Source organism: Coenobita brevimanus, chromosome 70 (genome assembly GCF_032717465.1).
Source record: "Coenobita brevimanus isolate Jiangsu-jjx chromosome 70, ASM3271746v2, whole genome shotgun sequence".
NCBI classification, from domain to species: Eukaryota; Metazoa; Arthropoda; class Malacostraca; order Decapoda; family Coenobitidae; genus Coenobita; species Coenobita brevimanus.
In genome coordinates, this window is record NC_137023.1 from 54739344 (window position 1) to 54757610 (window position 18267).

The window sequence follows — 18267 nt, forward strand, 5'->3', positions numbered from 1 at the left end:
CCATCATCAACCACAACCATCAAAAACCACCACAGAACCATCACAACAATCAAAACTACCACAAAACCACAACTACCACACACACTACCACAACTACCACACCCTAAAACCCCTATCCCAGCACCCCACACATAAACCACCCTCCACCTTATCAAAATCTTCAAGACTTCCCCAATATCCTTAAAGCTCCTAAGGCCGTTTCACCAGGCATTCCCCTTATCAATATCCCCCATCTAGGTAGGCATTGCAAAAACCTTAAATTATCCGCATATAAACGCTAGCCAAATCACCTGCAATCCCCATTTTATATTCCACAAAATGAAATAGTAAACACAGGGTCGTAAATAACTCGAAACCAGCTAAAATTCAAAGAGGATTTTTGAATTTTAAGAGAAAGGAGTCTTGGGGAGCGTCTGGCAACCCCCTCGCCACTCCCAAAGGGCTCTGAGTATATAAGGGGCGTCTTCGGTGACATTATCGGCAGTTTCAATTAAGATCAGGGAGAGGATACATCACTTACTCTCTACTAGGGTTATGTTTTATGCCTGTGGGTGGAGGGGAGGGTCGTGTGTGTGTCGAGAGAGAGAGAGGAAGAAGTAATGTGTGTCTTGGAAGGGGGGATTCGTCTTCTTAGTAATAGTCTCTCTCTCTCTCTCTCTCTCTCACACACACACACACACACACATAAAACCACGACTCCACCATAGCTACTAAACTACAACAGAATGACCTCAACTACCACCACATGACAACCATAACTACCACCACAATTGTCAACAGACCACAACTACCACGCAGTCACCATACCTGCCTCACCTACATCAACCACACAATCACCATATAATCACCACAACTACCACCACACAAATCACAACCACCACAAACCACAACTCCAACACAATCACCATACCTACCACACAATCGCCACAACTATACCACCAAAACAAATAACCACAGCAACCACAATCACCACCATAACTACAACAACTACCACAACCACCACACAACCATTGCGTGTGGTAGGGAGAGGACGGTGAGTTGAGATATTACACCTAATGACATAATCATAATAATCCATACCTTCATCACGACTCACTTGATTCTAGATTATACCTCTCTCTCTCTCTCTCTCTCTCTCTCTCTCTCCCTATCGATTACTTAATTTTCCCTTCCTTCTTAACCTATTTCTTTCTCCCTCCTTCGTCATACTCTCCTTCCTTTCCCCCTCCCTTCTTAGTATTCTTCCTTCTCTCTCACCCTTCCTTTCTTCTCCCTATTTCTTCCTCCTCCTTGTGCTTTCCTCCTCTCCTCCCTTCTCCCCATTTGTACCTTCACCTGCATGCTCTTTCTCTTCCTCCACCTCCCACCATATTCATTTTCTTATTTCTCCTCATTCCTCTTCTTTCTTTCTCCCATTCTCGATTTCCCATGCCTTTCCTCCTCCCTATTCCTCCCCTACCTTTTCACTCTTCCTTCCTTTGCTCTTTTCCTATTTCTCTCTTCTCCCTCTTCCTCTTTCTCCGTTTTTCTCCCTCTCTCCCCAGTTTCACCTTCCCTCGTCTTCCTATTACTCCCTTTCTTCTTTCCTCCCTTCTCCCCATTGCTTCCTTCCTTCCTTCTCTCCTTTCCTCCCTTCTCCCTCTTACTACCTCATCCATATTCTTCTTCTCCCCTCTTCCCATTCCTCCCCCTCTCCCCTCTCTCTATTTCTCCCCCTCCTTTCCCCTCCCGCATTCCCTCATTCGTCCCCTCGTCACCTACCTTCTAATCAGGCCAGGTGAGCACAGGTAGGGGGCATTAATTACACACAGGTACACTACTCATAACTGAACTGTGTGTGTGTGTGTGTGTGTGTGTGTGTGTGTGTGTGTGTGTGTGTGTGTGTGTGTGTGTGTGTGTGTGTGTGTGTGTGTGTGTGTGTGTGTGTGTGTGTGTGTGGGTTCTACATACGAATAAAAAAACTCGCAACCCCTCACTTCCGTTTTTTTTTTTTCTCTCACTTTTACCTACAGACGATTTTATTCCAACCTGTCATAATAAAAGGTGATTAAGTGGGTCAAGGAAGGGGTTCATGGAGGCTAAACCCCCCCAAATTTCTCGCTTTATTCAGACGGTTTTCTTCAGCTTAAGGACCACTCAAACGGAAGGGACCAGATATGCTGTCCTCCTCAGCCCCTTCATACGTCATCGGTTGCTTTATACGTCATCACTCATACGTCATCAGTTCCTTCATACGTCATCAGTTCCTTCATACGTCATCGGTTTCCTCATACGTCATCAATCATACGTCATCCGTTCCTGCATACGTCATCAGTTTCTCCATTACCAGTGACTTCCCTAACCTGCATAAAATAGGCTGGAGGTGGCAAGAATTCACACACACACACACACACACACACACACACACACACACACACACACACACACACACAAACACACACACACACACACACACACACACACACACACACACACACAGAGGCATTAAGCAGATAGCAGAAGGAGGCTTAAATAGGGGGGGACACACTACGTAAACACTGAGTCACGTGATTCGTCAGGTGAATTATACAGCTACCTCATAATTATCTCTAATTTCTCTCTCTCTCTCTCTCTCTCTCTCTCTCTCTCTCTCTCTCTTTGGCTCACTTTTCTTATGGAAGGGAAAATGAAGGGGATATTTTTTTTTCGAAAGATGTCTAATTTTAGGATGGGGAGGTAAACAATTTTCATTTTTTCCCCTCCTGTAAATTTCTGAGTTATTAAATATGGTTGACAAAAAGGCTGATAAAGGATAATTTTTTCTTCCTCCTTCTCCTCCTCCTCTTCTTCTTTCTCTTCTTCTCCCTAGACCCAGTTCAGTCTTCCTTCCTTCCTCTATTTCCTCCTCTCTTCCACCCCCTTCCTCTCTTCCTCTTCATCCATCTTCCTTCTCTGTCCTACTTTCATCCTTACAGCTTGGCATTTACTATTATTCCTCAGGGGACAATTTCTCTTCCTCTCTCTCTCTCACACTCTCTCATTATCTTTTATTCTGTCTTGCAATGCTGTCTTACTTTCTGCCACTCTACATTTCTTAAGAGTTGTGTGTGTGTGTGTGTGTGTGTGTGTGTGTGTGTCTGAGGGGATGTGCTTGGGTGATGGGTACAGCTGAGGTGGGTGCGGCTTTTAATGGTGTCCTTTGTCTCGTTATTCTTGCTGTCCCTAGATGGTTATATTCAGCTAGGTGAATATTCAATGTCAATGAACCCTGAATCTAACCACTCTAATTCGAAAGCCTCTCCAAAGCAGTATAAAACACCCACACACCCACACCCATACCCACACCCACACCCACACACCCACACCCACCAAACCTTTCACAACTACACCCAAATGATTGTTATTGTGAAAAAATATGAACAAATTAACTTCTGACCAAAACTGAGTAAAGTGAAAAAAACAAAAAAACAAATCTGAAGGAATATTAACGTGAAAAAAGCGACCAAACACAGCGGCACGCATATATGTATGTGTATGTATGTATTTATGTATGTATGTACGTATGTGTATGTATGTATTTTTGTATGTATGTACGTATGTGTATGTATGTATGTATGTATGTACGTAGGAGAGTGTGTATATATGTACGTATGTATAAATAAAAAAAATCTTATTTCTAGTTTCATAATTTTCTTTTCTTCTCTTCTTCCTTCCTCTTTCTTCTTTCTTTCGACTTCTTTCTCCCTTCATTCCTTCCTCCTTGCTGTCTTCCTCCCTCCCTTAGTTAGTTATCTCCCCCTGCTTGACCCCTTGTGCGTGAGCGACGATGACAGGGGAGGTACCACATAAAACACTCACACACACACACACACACACACACACACACACACACACACACACACACACACAGGGGTAGGAGAATTTGTCTAAAGGAAATGTGTGTGCGTGAGGGGGGGACAGCAGTTTAAGGGAAGGGAGTGTAAGAGTGAGTGTGTGTGGGAGTGGGAGGGGGAGGGGGAGAGGGAGAGGATGTAAGGGAGGAAGGGAGAGGGAAAGGGAGAGAGAGTGTGTGAGGAAGAGTGTGGTAGAGAGAGGGAGAGCGGTGAGAGCAGAGTGTGCGAGGAAGTGGGACTGTGAGAGGGAGGGGTAGTGTGAGAGGGAGAGGGAGTGTGAGTGTGAGAGCGAGTGTGGGAGGGAGAGGTAGTGTGAGAAGGAGAGTGTGAATGAGAACAGGAGGGGAAGAGGTGAGGAGGGGCCAAAATGAGGGAGAGTGGGGGTGAGGGAGAGTGAGAAAGGAGAAGAGTAAGAGCGAGAGAGAGCGAATAAGTGAATGAGGGAGAACAAGAGTGAGAGACAGGCAGGGTGAGAGTGAGAGTGTAGCTGAGAATCAAATATACGACCTGAGAATCACCAACTCAGTATTATGCCCAGGGAGGGGAATGAAGGGCGAAACACGATAAGGGTGGATAAGAGAAAGAGAAAGGATGGGTACAAGGATGGATCGGGCAGGGAAGGATGGAGGGAGGGAAGGGGAAGGATGGAGGGAGGGAAGGGGAAGGATGGAGGGAGGGAAGAGGGAATGAAGGAGGGGGAAGGAAAATGAAGGAGGTGAAGTAAAAGGAAGGAGGAGAGAAGGACTGAAGAAATCGGAATAAGAGTGGGAAAGTGCGAAGGTGGACCCACACACACACACACACACACACACACACACACACCAACCTTGATATCGTACAGGAATTGCCAAATGAATGAGGTCGTCCCCATTGTAAATCTCTAATGGGTGCAAAAAGCGTGGCCTTGGATGCCGGGGAATGGGGGAAGGGGAGTCACGAGGGGGTCTAAATCCATCACACGTTCCCGCTCACCCCCCCATAGGCCCAGGGCAGGTCGTGAGGCGGTGGGGCTGGTAATGGTCTGTTATGCCCCCCTTGGGTTATGTGAGAAATGTGGATTAAAACTGAACAAGGTCTGGAGATTAGTTTTTTTTTTTTTTTTTTTCCACGACTCTGGGTGTGTAGATTTGGTTTGTCTATTTGTTGTTGTTGTTGTTGTTGTTGGTGGTGGTGGTGGTGGCGGTGGTGGTGAAGTTGTTGATGTTGGTTGTGGTGGTGGTATTGATAATGATGGTGATAGTGGTGGTGGTGGTGGTGGTGGTGAAGAAGGAAGTGGTGGTGGTGGTGGTGGTGGTGGTGGTGGTGGTAGTGGTACAGGTCGTGATTCTCTAAGGCTGGTAATGGCTTGTTATGCCGCCTAAGGTTATGTGTGAAATGTGGATTAAACCGTGCACGTCCAAGGTGTGTGTGTGTGTGTGTGTGTGTGTGTGTGTGTGTGTGTGTGTGTGTGTGTGTGTGTGTGTGTGTGTGTGTGTGTGTGTGTGTGTGTGTGAGAGAGAGAGAGAGAGAGAGAGAGAGAGAGAGAGAGATAATAAGTAGGTGCAATTGTCCACAGGGTTTGTAGTAAGAGGCTCATTAAGTAGACGAGTGAGGCTCAATGTCTTCCTCGTTGGGAGAAAAAGTCTCTCTCTCTCTCTCTCTCTCTCTCTCTCTCTCTCTCAACTCACTTATTTTACCACAGTTTTACTTAGTTTAGGGGAGACTTTTCTAACTTTAAAAGATTAACTATATCCTAAACTCACCTCTTCACTACATCACATACTTTCAATACAACCGTCTGAATACAACAAGAATCAAATCAATGGACGTCCTCGGGCTGAAGGGACGAGTTGAACGCTCTGCACACACCCCTATACCTTCATCATCAATCATCATCATCATCCTCATCACCATCATCATCAATCATCATCATCATCAGCAGCAGCATCATTCTTCCCCAGCCTTTCACAAACTCCTTCACCCACCCACACTTTTCCCTTCCACTCACTTTCACTCTCCCCCACACCCTTCCTTCCCACACCCTCTCCTCTCCACTCCTCTCTTCTCCTCTCCTCTCCTCTCCACTCCACTCCACTCACCACCACCCCTTCCACAACTCCCAGCAATAAATACATCTTACCTTCTCTTCACTCAAAAGCAACATCCTTCTCCCTCTCTAACACACACACACACACACACACACACAAACCCCTCAATGTCTCACCCAACCTCACACACCCTACCTCTCACCCTAATCTATACACACTGTCCCACCCCACACTGCACATCCTGCCTCTCGCACCACACCACACATTCTCCCTCTTCATCCCCTACGCTTCACACCCTCTAAACACACCCTCCTCTTACTCTTCACCCTTCCTCTTACCCCTCCATCCCTACACTTACCCCACTCACACACTCCACCCATCCATCCTTCCCTCTCACCCCAAACACATTCCCCATCCCTCCATCCTTCCCCTCTCACTCCACACACACATACCCCTCCACCCATCCATCCTTCCCTCTCACCCCACACACACCCCTCCACCCCTCCCCAATCCCCCCACAACCCCCCATGTATACTTTGGGTGGCACGACGCTGGCCATATAAACACCCGCCTACTTTTACTTTCCTGCTCTACTCTGGTTGACTCTCCCTCCCCCTCCCCTTCCCCTCTCCTCCCTTCCCCCTCCCCCTCCCCCACCCCCTGCCTCTGCCCAGTCGTGAACCTCGCCGCCCTCACCCTGTTCCCACGCCCACGCCATCGGGGAGGGGAAAGGGAAGGGGGAGGGGGAGATGGATGCTTGAGAGGGGAGGGGCTGAGAGGGAGGGGAGAGGGAAAGGGCAGGAGCAGTAAGGTCCAATGAAAAAAGGGGGTAAGGGATAAGAAAGATGCAGATGGGAAGGGGGAGTGTGGGGGGAGGGGGAAAAAGGATACTGGAAGGGGGGCAGGGAGAAAGAGGCAGGGATGGAGGGGGGCGAAAGGATAAAAATCAATAAATAAGCACGAAACGAAAGGGGAAGGTTGGAAGGTAGAGGTAGGAATGGGAAAGAAGGGGAAATGGAGAGGGAAGAAGGGAATGAAGTGGAAGGAAGGGAGAATAAGAGAAGGCTGGAGGGAGGAACTACAGGTAAAGGAAGAAAGGAAGAGAGGGAGGGAGGGAGAGAAAGGAACTTGTGTGTTGGGGGAGGAAGGGGAAAGGGGAAGGAGGAGAGTAAGTGAGGCACGAAGGTGAAGAAAAAGGAAGAAGAAACAGAAGACATAATGAGAAGAGAAAATAATATAGCCAACGAACAAGAGAAGCGAGACGTAAATAGTGAATTGAAGAAGTAAAAAAGGTAAAATAAAAATGCAAAAGGGAAGGAGAGAGGGGGCAAGGAAGGGGCAATGAAAGGGCACATACGGAGGTCAGTTTGGTAAGAGGTGCAAAGGGGGTGAGGGGGAGGGGGTCAAGAAAAGGAGAGAAGTGAAAAGAGAAGGGGAGGGGAGGGGGGAGGAGCAGTGAACGGCATGAAAGGAGCAGAAATGGCGAAGGGTGGGGAAGGGAGGGAGGAGGTCGAGAAGGAGGGAGGGAGGGTCGTTGGAAGGGGGTAGGAGAGAAGGAAAACAAAAGGGAGGGGATAGGGAAGGGAGGAAGGGACAGGGAAAGGTGGTAGAGAAGAGAGGGAGGGAGGAGAGAGAAGAAAAGGAGAGGGAGGGAGGAGAGAGAAGAAACGGAGAGGGGGGAGGACTAGGAAAACGAAGAGAGGGAGAGACATCGAGAAAGAGGCAGGGACAGGTAGAGAAAGGATGGGAGAGAGGTGAAGGAAATGGGGGAAGGGGTGAGGAAGGATGGGAGGGGCAGAGAAGGGAGGAGAGGGAGGGGCTGTGAAGGGAGGGAGAGAGGAGAGGAGGGGTTGGGAAGGGAGGAAGGAGGGAGGGATGGGAGGGGGAGGGGTAAGCGAGGTCAGAGGTAGCAAAGAAGTCAAGGGAAGAGAGGTTGAATTTCAGGGAGGTAAAAGCTGTGATGTTTGGGAGCGGAGCAGGAATGGAAGAATGGAGGGAGGAGGGGAGGGGAAGGGAGTGCGAGGAAAAGGAGGAGGAGGAGGAGCAGGTACGAGGATGGGAAAAGGAAGAAGGAAGGACAGGGAAGGAGGAATGAAAAAAAGGGGGAGAGACAGAGAAAAACACAAAGGAGATGGAAGAGGAAAGAAGTGGGAAGAGGGAATGAGGAAGGAGAAAATGAGAGAAGGAACCTATAGAGAGAAGGTGAACAGAAGGGAAATGAAAAATGAAAATGGAATGAGAAGAAGGGGGACTGGAGACAGGAAAAGAGAGTACAAAGGGGAGGAAATGAAGAGGGAAGGGGAAATGGAGAAAGGAGGGGAAATGGAGAGTTGGGGAATGGAGGGAAAAAGGGGAATAAAGAGAGAGGAGGGAGAGGGGAGGGGGGGGGCATATTCAGCCGTGGAAATGCTTAGCTGTGGATTTGGCACTAGGTACAGGTAAGGTGTAGGTACAGGTAAGGTGTAGGTACAGGTGTAGGTGCAGGTACAGGTGCAGGTACAGGTGTAAGTCCGGTCCAGGTGACATGTGAAAGTTGCACCAAATCGCAGTCAATCACACGGCTGTAATAATTTAGTCCATCTGTTTACGACGCCACTGCACAAGAAATGATTTGCCACGCTTGACTGGAAACGTTTGCCTTGACTGGAAACGCTTGGCTTGACTGGAAACGTTTGCCTTGACTGGAAAAGCTTGGTTTGACTGGAAACGTTTGCCTTGACTGGAAACGTTTGCCTTGACTAGAAACGCTTGCCTTGGCTGGAAATGCTTGCCTTGACTGGAAATGCTTGCCTTGCCTGGAAACGTCTGCCTTGCCTGGAAACATTTATCTTTATTACAAAGACGTTTTTCTACCTTTATTCTTGCAATTTCCAGACGATTTTATTCACCTGGAGATTTTTCGAACGGAAGAATTAGATACTGTCTTCACTAACTTCTTCACTGCTAGGACGCTTTCTTAATGTTAAATAAATAATTGTCTTGGATTCTTTATGTTTATCTGTATCGATGTTAGGTCCAATTCTGAACTTCATCGTAGGGAGAGTGACGGCCTGATTTACCCCTTATCCATGCTGGTGAAGTACTGATGGGTAAGGGGTGTTTGTGGGAAGTGATAAATGGTTGGCAAGCATTAATTTAACATGTAATCGTGCTGAAGGGTTGAACTGAGAGGAAGCGTGAAGGTAGTGGAAATGTGTGTGTGTGTGTGTGTGTGTGTGTGTGTGTGTGTGTGTGTGTGTGTGTGTGTGTGTGTGTGTGTGTGTGTGTGTGTGTGTGTGCAGAATGGGTTTAATAGGAACTGGATGTGAAAAAGAAGGGAAAATATGTGAGAGGTGGGAAAGAGGGTTTGTGACAGGTGAGAGAGAATGTGCAAGAGAGATGGAGACGAGAGGAGAAAGAGAAGAGAGTATGTGAGAGGGGTGAGAGCTGGGAGAGGGAGGGTGTGAAAAGAGAGTAATTGGGAGAGTAAGAGATGGAGAGGAAAGTGTAAGAGAAGTAGAAAAAGAGTTAAGAGGAAAGTGAGAAGTGGAAGAGGAAGCGTGAGGGGTGAAAAAGACAATGTTGGAGGGTGTGACAGGTAGAGGAAGGCGATAAGGATGCAGAGGGTAAAAAAGAAGAAAAAGTAAAACAAAAAGGAAAAGGTGCAAAAGGTGTAAACACAAATCACGTTCAGAACAGGTCAAACAAGATAAGAGATAAGGGAGGGATATATGATGATGTCTACAGAAGGTCTTATTTACTTCCAGACGATTTTTTTTATCTCGGGGGCAACTTATCAAACTGGAAAGGTAAGATGCAGCCTTCCTTAACCCATTCAATACAAGATGATTTCCCTAAGCTAAAAACTCTTTGGGTGATGACAAGAAAATAATAATGAAGACTGACCCAAACCCACGACAGAAATCCAAATGGTAGGCAGAATGGCAGGTAAGTATGGTGGTAGGTATAGTGGGAGAGGCAGAGGGTGAAGGTAACAGAAGTGATGGAAGATATGGGAGTGATGGGAGTGTGGGAGGCTGGGAGGGACAGGTAGAGGGTGATGGTAATGGGAGATATGGTTGTATGGGAGACTGGGAAGAACAGGTAGAGGGTGAGGCTGATGGGAGTGATGGGAGATATGGGAGTATGAAAGACTGGAAGGGATAGGTAGTGGGTGAAGGAAATGGGAGTGATGGGAGGTATGGGAGCTGTAGGATGAAGACTTAAAGAGACAGGAAATGCCGAGATAAAGAAGGGAGAAAGTGAAAGGGGGAAGAGGGTAGGGATTTATGTGAGAGGGGTGGTAGTGTGTGTGAGGGTGGGGGATGGGGAGGAAACAGTGTGTGGGGAGTGAAAGTGGTGTGGGAAGAGTAGGGGAGAAGAGAAAGAGTTTTTGCATGACGGTAGGATAGACTGTGGGGAGATGTAAAATGACGAAAGAGAGAAGAAGATGGGGAGAAAAGGGATATTGTTGAGTGGAGACAAGATAGAAGGGAGTGGGAATAAGTGTGGGTGAGTTGAGAAGATTGTGTGTCTATAAGCTGGGAAAAGAGGAAAGAGGGAGTGTGTGGGAACGTGAAATGGGTGTGTGGGGAGAGGGAAGAGGAGAAGGACAGAAAGGGAAGTGGATTTAAGAGGAAATGAAGAGTGGAGGAGAGTGAAATGAATGTGGGAAGAGAGAAGACAAAGGAGAAAGAGGATGAGCGTGGGAGGAGGAAGGTGTATGTGTGTGTGTGTGTGTGTGTGTGTGTGTGTGTGTGTGTGTGTGTGTGTGTGTGTGTGGTAAAAAAGATGTGGGACGGGAGGGCTGCGGTAGAACAGTGGATGAGAAAGACTGGATGAAACAGAAGAAGAAAAATGAGTCAGACAGTAAAAACGAAACTGTGTGAAAGAAACAGAGGATTCGAAACGTGGGTAGAGATCCTGTGATAAGAAAGATAACGTGATAAGAGCGAGACGTGAAGGAGACAGGGGACAGGTAGGGTCATACTCCATACCTGCCTTGCGACACCTGTTACACCTTTCTACTCTCGTCAAGCCACTCCACACCTGGTACACCACTCCACGTCATTCTACAGCGGTCACTACACCTGTCCCACCACTCCGTCACACCATTCTACTTCTGGTTCATCGCACACGTCATACCACTTACCATTTCTCACTCCATACCAGTCACACCACTCCACACCTGTCAGTCATTCCCAGGTGTCCGTATTCCCAGCATGATAATTATTTCCAGGTGACACTATTCACCATCATCATCATAACCACCATCACCACCACCACCATCATCATCATCAATATCATTATCATCACCATCATAATCATCAATCATCACCATCATCATCATCATCATCTTAACCCTGCTACTACATGACCGTAATTCCCAAGTAGACCCACCTTCCTTCGGCCCCTCCCTTGCCTGCTTAAGATGCGGAAGAAGACGTGAGGGAGGGGAGGGGAAGGAGGTGGAGGGAGGGGAGGGAAGAAGGTGAGGGTGGGGAAGAGGAAGGACGGGAGGAGATGGAAATGGGCGTGGGAAGGGGAAAGAGATAAAAGAGAGGGAAAGGAGATGAGGGAGGGAAAGGAAAGGGCTACAGGGAGAGGGTAAGGTGGAGGAGAGGAAGGGAGAAGTCAGGGAAGGACGTAAAGGAGACGAATGAGGGAAGGGAGAAGGGTCTGGGGGAGGAAGGGAGGTGATGGAAGGGGTAGAGAAAAATGCACACACACACACACACACACACACACACACACACACACAAACACACACACACACACACTATCTAACACCTAATACTCCATGTTCTCTTTCGCCTGCTTTACTCACCCAGCAACGCCTCTTCCCTTCCTACCTACCACCCCATAAAAAAAAAAAAAAAAAAAACTATTGGAGAGAGTGTACTGGGCTTTACGCATATATTACGCCTCATTTAGCTGCACCAATACCCACCGCCCGAAAGGACTACACCTCTTGCCTTAGCGTGCATGGGCCCCCAAGGTGTAGGCAATGGTTCGCACACAGTTAGAATTTAGATGAGCTACACTACCTTCACTTTAACTTGACCTAAAATTGCCGTCTCTTCATCTTGAATATTGAGTTTTTCCTGAAGATTAATGCTAGAAAATAATGCCAGTCACGAAGAAGTGCTATGGAAAGGATGTAGAGCCGTAGCACTGTCATTTTCTGCCACTGAGTTCCATGAAAAAAGTTACAAAAGGACGAAAATCTAGGTCAAATGAGAGAGAGAGAGAGAGAGAGAGAGAGAGAGAGAGAGAGAGAGAGAGAGAGAGAGAGAGAGAGTAGGCCATCTGGTAACAGGAGGAATGTATATAAAAAAATGACGTCCTTGAGCTGATGTGGTAAGGCAACGTAATACTGAAATCTGGTTATACAATTACGTCTCTCTCTCTCTCTCTCTCTCTCTCACACACACACACACACACACACACATTTTCGCCCAACTCTTTCTCCCCACTCAATATAATCCTCTCTCATCAGTCATCATAATTATCTCCGACCCTCCCTCCTCTCTCTCTCTCTCTCTCTCTCTCTCTCTCTCCCTCTCTCTCTCTCACACACACAATGAGAACTAGCTTTTCCCCTTCTTTCAAACAAGCCCTCACCACATCAAACAAGGCACCAAGCATTTAGGAAAAAAAACTAGCTAACACTCCCTCCTTCTAACAATCTCTAACAACATAACATGGCAGTTCCGAGTCACTAACCCCTCTAACAGCCCCTAACCACATCTAACAAGCACTCCAGATGATTAAGGACGACAAACAACCTCTCACTCACCCTTCCTTTCCATCTAAGTCTCTAACTAATCTAAGCATCACCTTACGACATCTAACAAGGCAGGTCAAATCCAACTATAACCCCTAACCATATTTAACAAGGCAACCAGCAGTTAGGAATGAGCATCGCCTTTCCCCCACGCCTCCTCCCTCCTCACAATCGTCAACCACTCCTCTGACTGCCCCTAACCACATCTAACGGGGCAATTAGAGTTAGGATTGAAAACTACCCACTACTTACCCCTCATTCCTCTACTTTCAGCTCCTAACCACATCTAAGAACTCTAAGTACTTAATTATGGTTTTAAAAAATCTTTCCCATCCCTCATTCCTTCTAACAATCTCAAACTACACTAATGACCCATAATTACACACAACAAGCCTCCAGGTACTCAATTAGGGGCAAAACCACCTCTTCCCTCCTTTTAACAACCTCTAACTACCCTAACAACCCCTAGCCACACATAACAAGCCCTAAGGTATTTAAATAATGACACTAACCACCTCTCCCCCTATCTTCCACCCTTCTAACAACCTCCAACCACTCCAAACATCTCCTAACGACATCTAACAGGCAGTTCCGAGTCAAACTATAAGTCACAAGGTTAACTGCCTTGCCCACTCAACCATGCCCTCCTAACCCCCCCTCCCCCTCCCCTAGCCCCCTCCCCCCACCCTAATTCACCTTGGTTGGGGGGTGGGGGGGTGGGGGTGCTAAAATTATAGGCACGATAAGGAAAAGCTGATCAGTATTCTAGTCAGAGTGGTGGGGGTGGGGGTGGTGGGGGTGGGGGTGGTGGTGGTGGTGGTGGTGGTGGTGATGATGATGATGATGATGATGACGATGATGATAATGATAACTCTACTTCCTAATAAAAAAAAAAACGAAAATAGGCCCAAAAAAACTATAGCTACACAAACACCACAAACCCTTCGAAAAAAAAAAAATATCAGGTTTCGAAAAATAAATAAATAACCAAATAAAAACATAAAGACCACAAAACGTACTGAAAGACCAAAAAAAAAAAAAAGACCAATAAATAACTCTATCAATAAATCTTGTGAGTCAATTCTATTCCTAAAAAAAAGACCTAACTAACAGACCATACAGAAAACCATCAAATAAAAAAAATAAAGGAGGACCAAGGTTAAAAAAAAAAATAAACAGGAAAAGACCAATATAGAAAAAGACCACATGAGACCAAGACAAAAAAGACTGAAGAACTGATAGAGAGAGAGAGAGAGAGAGAGAGAGAGAGAGAGAGAGAGAGAGAATCAAAATGACTTCTCCAATATGATAAAATGAGCAAGACAAAAAGAAAAAAAAAAAGTCCTCGCCAGAACAAGAAAAGAAAAACAAAGACAATCGAGACCAAACAGGCCTCGAAAGTAAGACCAAGCAGACCAAGACCCCCCCCCAAAAAAAAAGACCCCCCCCAAAAGACCAACGAAGACCAAGAGCAAACACACCTCACCAGAATACGAACAAACAGAGCTCGACCATAAAGACCTCGACAGACCAAACCTAAAAAGACCCAGCGAGACCGAGACCAAACGAGACCACGAGCAACAAGGGGATATAGAGCCGGCGAGGACGCAAACAGAGCCGACGAGAACGCAAATACAGCCGACGAGGACGCAAACAGAGCCGACGAGGACGCAAATAGAGCCGACGAGGACGCAAATAGAGCCGACGAGGACGCAAATAGAGCCGACGAGGACGCACTTACAGCCGATGAGGACGCAGAGCCGACGAGGACGTACTTAGAGCCGACGAGGACGCAAACAGAGCCGGCGAGGACGCAAATACAACCGACGAGGACGCCCGTAGAGCCGCCTTGTCTCGTTAGGAAGTGACAGGGAGGCAGTTTGGCGTGACGAGATAGTGAGAGGGGAAAAAAAAAAAATGAGTCAATAAATATAGTTACCCCGTGTGTGTGTGTGTGTGTGTGTGTGTGTGTGTGTGTGTGTGTGTGTGTGTGTGTGTGTGTGTGTGTGTGTGTGTGAGAGAGAGAGAGAGAGAGAGAGAGAATACGTCCTCGAACTACAGAGGTTAAAAGCCAAACAATTACATTTTAAATGGAAAAGCAAATCGGATTAAATTATTACACATATTTTTCTCTCTTTTATTCTCTCTTTATTTTGCTATAATTTTCTCTAATGTCATGTCTTCTTCCTTATTGCATTAAAACATAACGGCGAAATTCATCTGTCACTCTGCGGGGACGTGACTACTGGATTTGTGAGCTTGTTATGCGACTCTCAACCGTCTGGAGTAGTAGTGTAAGGGTGAAAATTGGTAGGGGATTGGGAGGAGATATGAGAGGGGAGTTGGTGATTCTCTCTCTCTCTCTCTCTCTTTCATCATCATCATCATCATCATCAATAAAAATCCCTACTACCACCAGCACTATCATCATCACTACTACAATTCATCACAGTCGTTATCACCATCACCACTACCATTCACCACTACTACTACTTTCATTTTCATTGTCATCACTTTCACGAGCACCACTACAACCAAAACAATCACCACCCTCATCTTCACCACCCTCACAACTACTACTAAAATCACTATCCTCATCATTACTATCATCACTATACCCCCACCATCAGCATCCCCTTCTCCTTCCTCCACCACCACCACCATCAATATTACACCCACAACCCCCACTACCATCATTATCACCATCACCACCCCCACTATCACCTTTCCTCCTCCCCTCCACCTCCAACTACAACCCTTCACCCCACCTCCACCCCCACCATCCCCCTCTACTCCCAGATGAGCTTCCCGACGATAGCACGACCCGTATTTAACTACCTTTCTGCAGTATTAGCAAGTCAATCAATCTTCCGACGTCTCCCCTTCACGCTGCGCTGGGCTGGCGTACCCTGCATAGAAAACGGGCTATCCAATCTCTATTATTGTTGTTGTTGCTGCCGTTCGGTGGGGCATCATCATCATCATCAATTCCTCTTCCCTCCCTCCCTCCTTCCGTATCCCTCTTCCCTCCCTCCCTTCACCTTCAATCCCTCCCTCCTTCCGTATCCCTCTTCCCTCCCTCCCTTCACCTTCAATCCCTCCCTCCCTCCCCTCCTTCCTTTCTTCTGCCTTTCAGCTTGCATCATAAATCTATGCTTGTTATTTGTCTTCCATTCAAAGTCAAATTTTCGTCCACCATATTCTCATTATTTATCTTTTCTCCATGCCTACAGTATAGAATAATAATAATAATAATAATGTCTTTTTATAATTCTCTTCCTCTTCCTCGTGAGATTACTGCTTATCATTTTCTCACTTCTCAATAATTTTTCTTTCACTCTTGTTTACTCTTTCTTTTCTTACAGCTTCCTTGCTTACCCTAGTACAAAAGCTTCATTCCTTTTTTCTCCCCTTTTCGTCTTTCCCTTACTTCCTCTATCTTCCTTTCTCCCTTCTTTCCCTCCCTTTTTTCTTAACTTTCTTCGTTCGTTCGTTCCTTCCTTCCTTCCGCCCTTCTCTACCTTCCATCCATCCATCCTTCTTCCCTTCCTTCCCTCCCTCCCTACCATCCAACCTTCCTCTATCCCTCCCTCCTTTCCATCCTTCCTTCTTCCCTTCCTTCCCTCCCTCCCTACCATCCAACCTTCCTCTATCCCTCCCTCCTTTCCATCCTTCCTTCTTCCCTTCCTTCCCTCCCTCGCCTTCCTTCATCCATCCCTCCTTTCTTCCTTCCTTCACTTCATCTTCCGCGCCCCATTAACTTGCTATTTTATTCATTTTGCAACTAATTATCCTCGAGTTGCATGCAGGCGACGGGAGCAAACATGGCGCCTGGGGGTGATGGATGGGTTGGGGAGGGGAGGGGAGGGGGAGGGAAACGGGGAGGGGGGACAGACGAGATGATACAGAGCGTACAGGGAGACAGCGGAAGTTTGGATGTGGGAGAAGGGGTTAGGAGTACATGGGAGAGGGGGGAGGGGGTGGAATGGGGAGTACAGGGGAGGAGAAAGGGATGAGGTGGCTGTGCTGGGGGGATGGGGGATTGGAGGAGGGGGAAGGGGAAGTGTGGGGGATGAGGAGTGGGGGATAGTGTGGGGATGTGGGGAGAGGAACAAACAGGAAGGGAGTGGGGAGTGTGAGGGAGAGGGAAGGTGTTTGGCAGGGGGATGTGCAGGGTGTGGGGAGGATAAAAAGGGTGAATGTGGGGTGGTACTGGCTCGTCCGTCTGTCTGTCTATCTTTCTATCTAACTCTCTATCTATCCGAGACTAAGCGAAGAGGATGCAGAGGAGGGAGAAAGGAACAGGATGATGGATGGAGGACGGGGGGAAGAGGAGAGGAGAGGGGAGGGAAGGGGACGGATGGGAAGGGGGAGGGGTGGGGTGAAGAGGGCATGAGGTGGAAGGGGAGCAAGGGCAGGAGAGGGTGGGGGGAGGGGCAGGGAGGGAAGGCGAGGGGAGAAAACCAGAGGGAGGGGAGAAGGGAGGGGAGAGGAGCCAAGGGGTTAATAGGATGTACCCAAGGAGTACATGCTGGGGAGGGGTGGGGAGGGGAGGTTTGAGGAAGGATGTTTGGAGAAGGGGGAGTGGGGTCGAGAAGGAGAGAGACAGGAGCTTGGAGGGGGTAAGGGCGGGATCTGAAACAGGAGGGAGGAGGGGGGAACGTGAAAATGGGGGAGGGGAAAGGAGAGGGAGTGAAATGACTGCAAGAAGGGAGGAACTGGGCGAAAGGAAATGCTAGGAAAAGAAAGAGAATTAGGAAATGAGAGGAAAAGGAAGATGAGGAAGAAAAAAATAGGAAGGTAATGAAAGCCGAGAGTAGTTGTAAAAGGGAGATGAGAGGAAGAGGCGGGGGAAAAAAGAAGAAAGAAATGATGATGAGTAATAGGTAACGAAGAAAGTGTGTAATGCAATGAATTAAGAGGCGGAAGAGGACGAAAAATAGGAGGAAGAGGAGATGATGATGATGATGATAATGATGATGATGATAATGAAGATGAGGGTAAGAAGTTCTGTAATGGGATGAGTTATGAGGATAAATTAGAGGAGAAAGAAGAGAAAAAAAGGGAAAGAGGAGGAAGAGAAGAATACGTTAAAGAAGAAGAGGAGGAGGAGGGGGAACGAAGTGTGAAGTGGAATGAGTTACTGCAAGCAAAAAATGGTAATTCATCAAGCTAGAGAAAAATTACTCAAGGGAACAAACAATCACTCCAGAACAATCACAAGAGCTCGCACACACACACACACACACACACACACACACACACACACACAAACAAACCTTTCCCCCGACGTCGCATGCACAGGGCGTGAGCAGCACCCGATAATCAAGCACCGGCGCAGCTAAGACACACACGGACACGGACAGGTAAGACAGGTGAGTGGGCCTTAATTACAGGTGTCTCCCACAGCCAGGTAACTCCGCTCCAAACTTCCCTCCCCCGTCCTATCTTAATTTGCTCTGATTACCAGTTTTTTTTTCTTAATTTCGCCTGTTTTTTTTTTCTAATTCCTTTTTAGCTGCCTCTTTCTCGACGTGTTTTTTGGGGGACAGGTGAGCTAGGTTTAATCACAGGTGTCCCCCGCAGCCAGGTAACCCCGCTC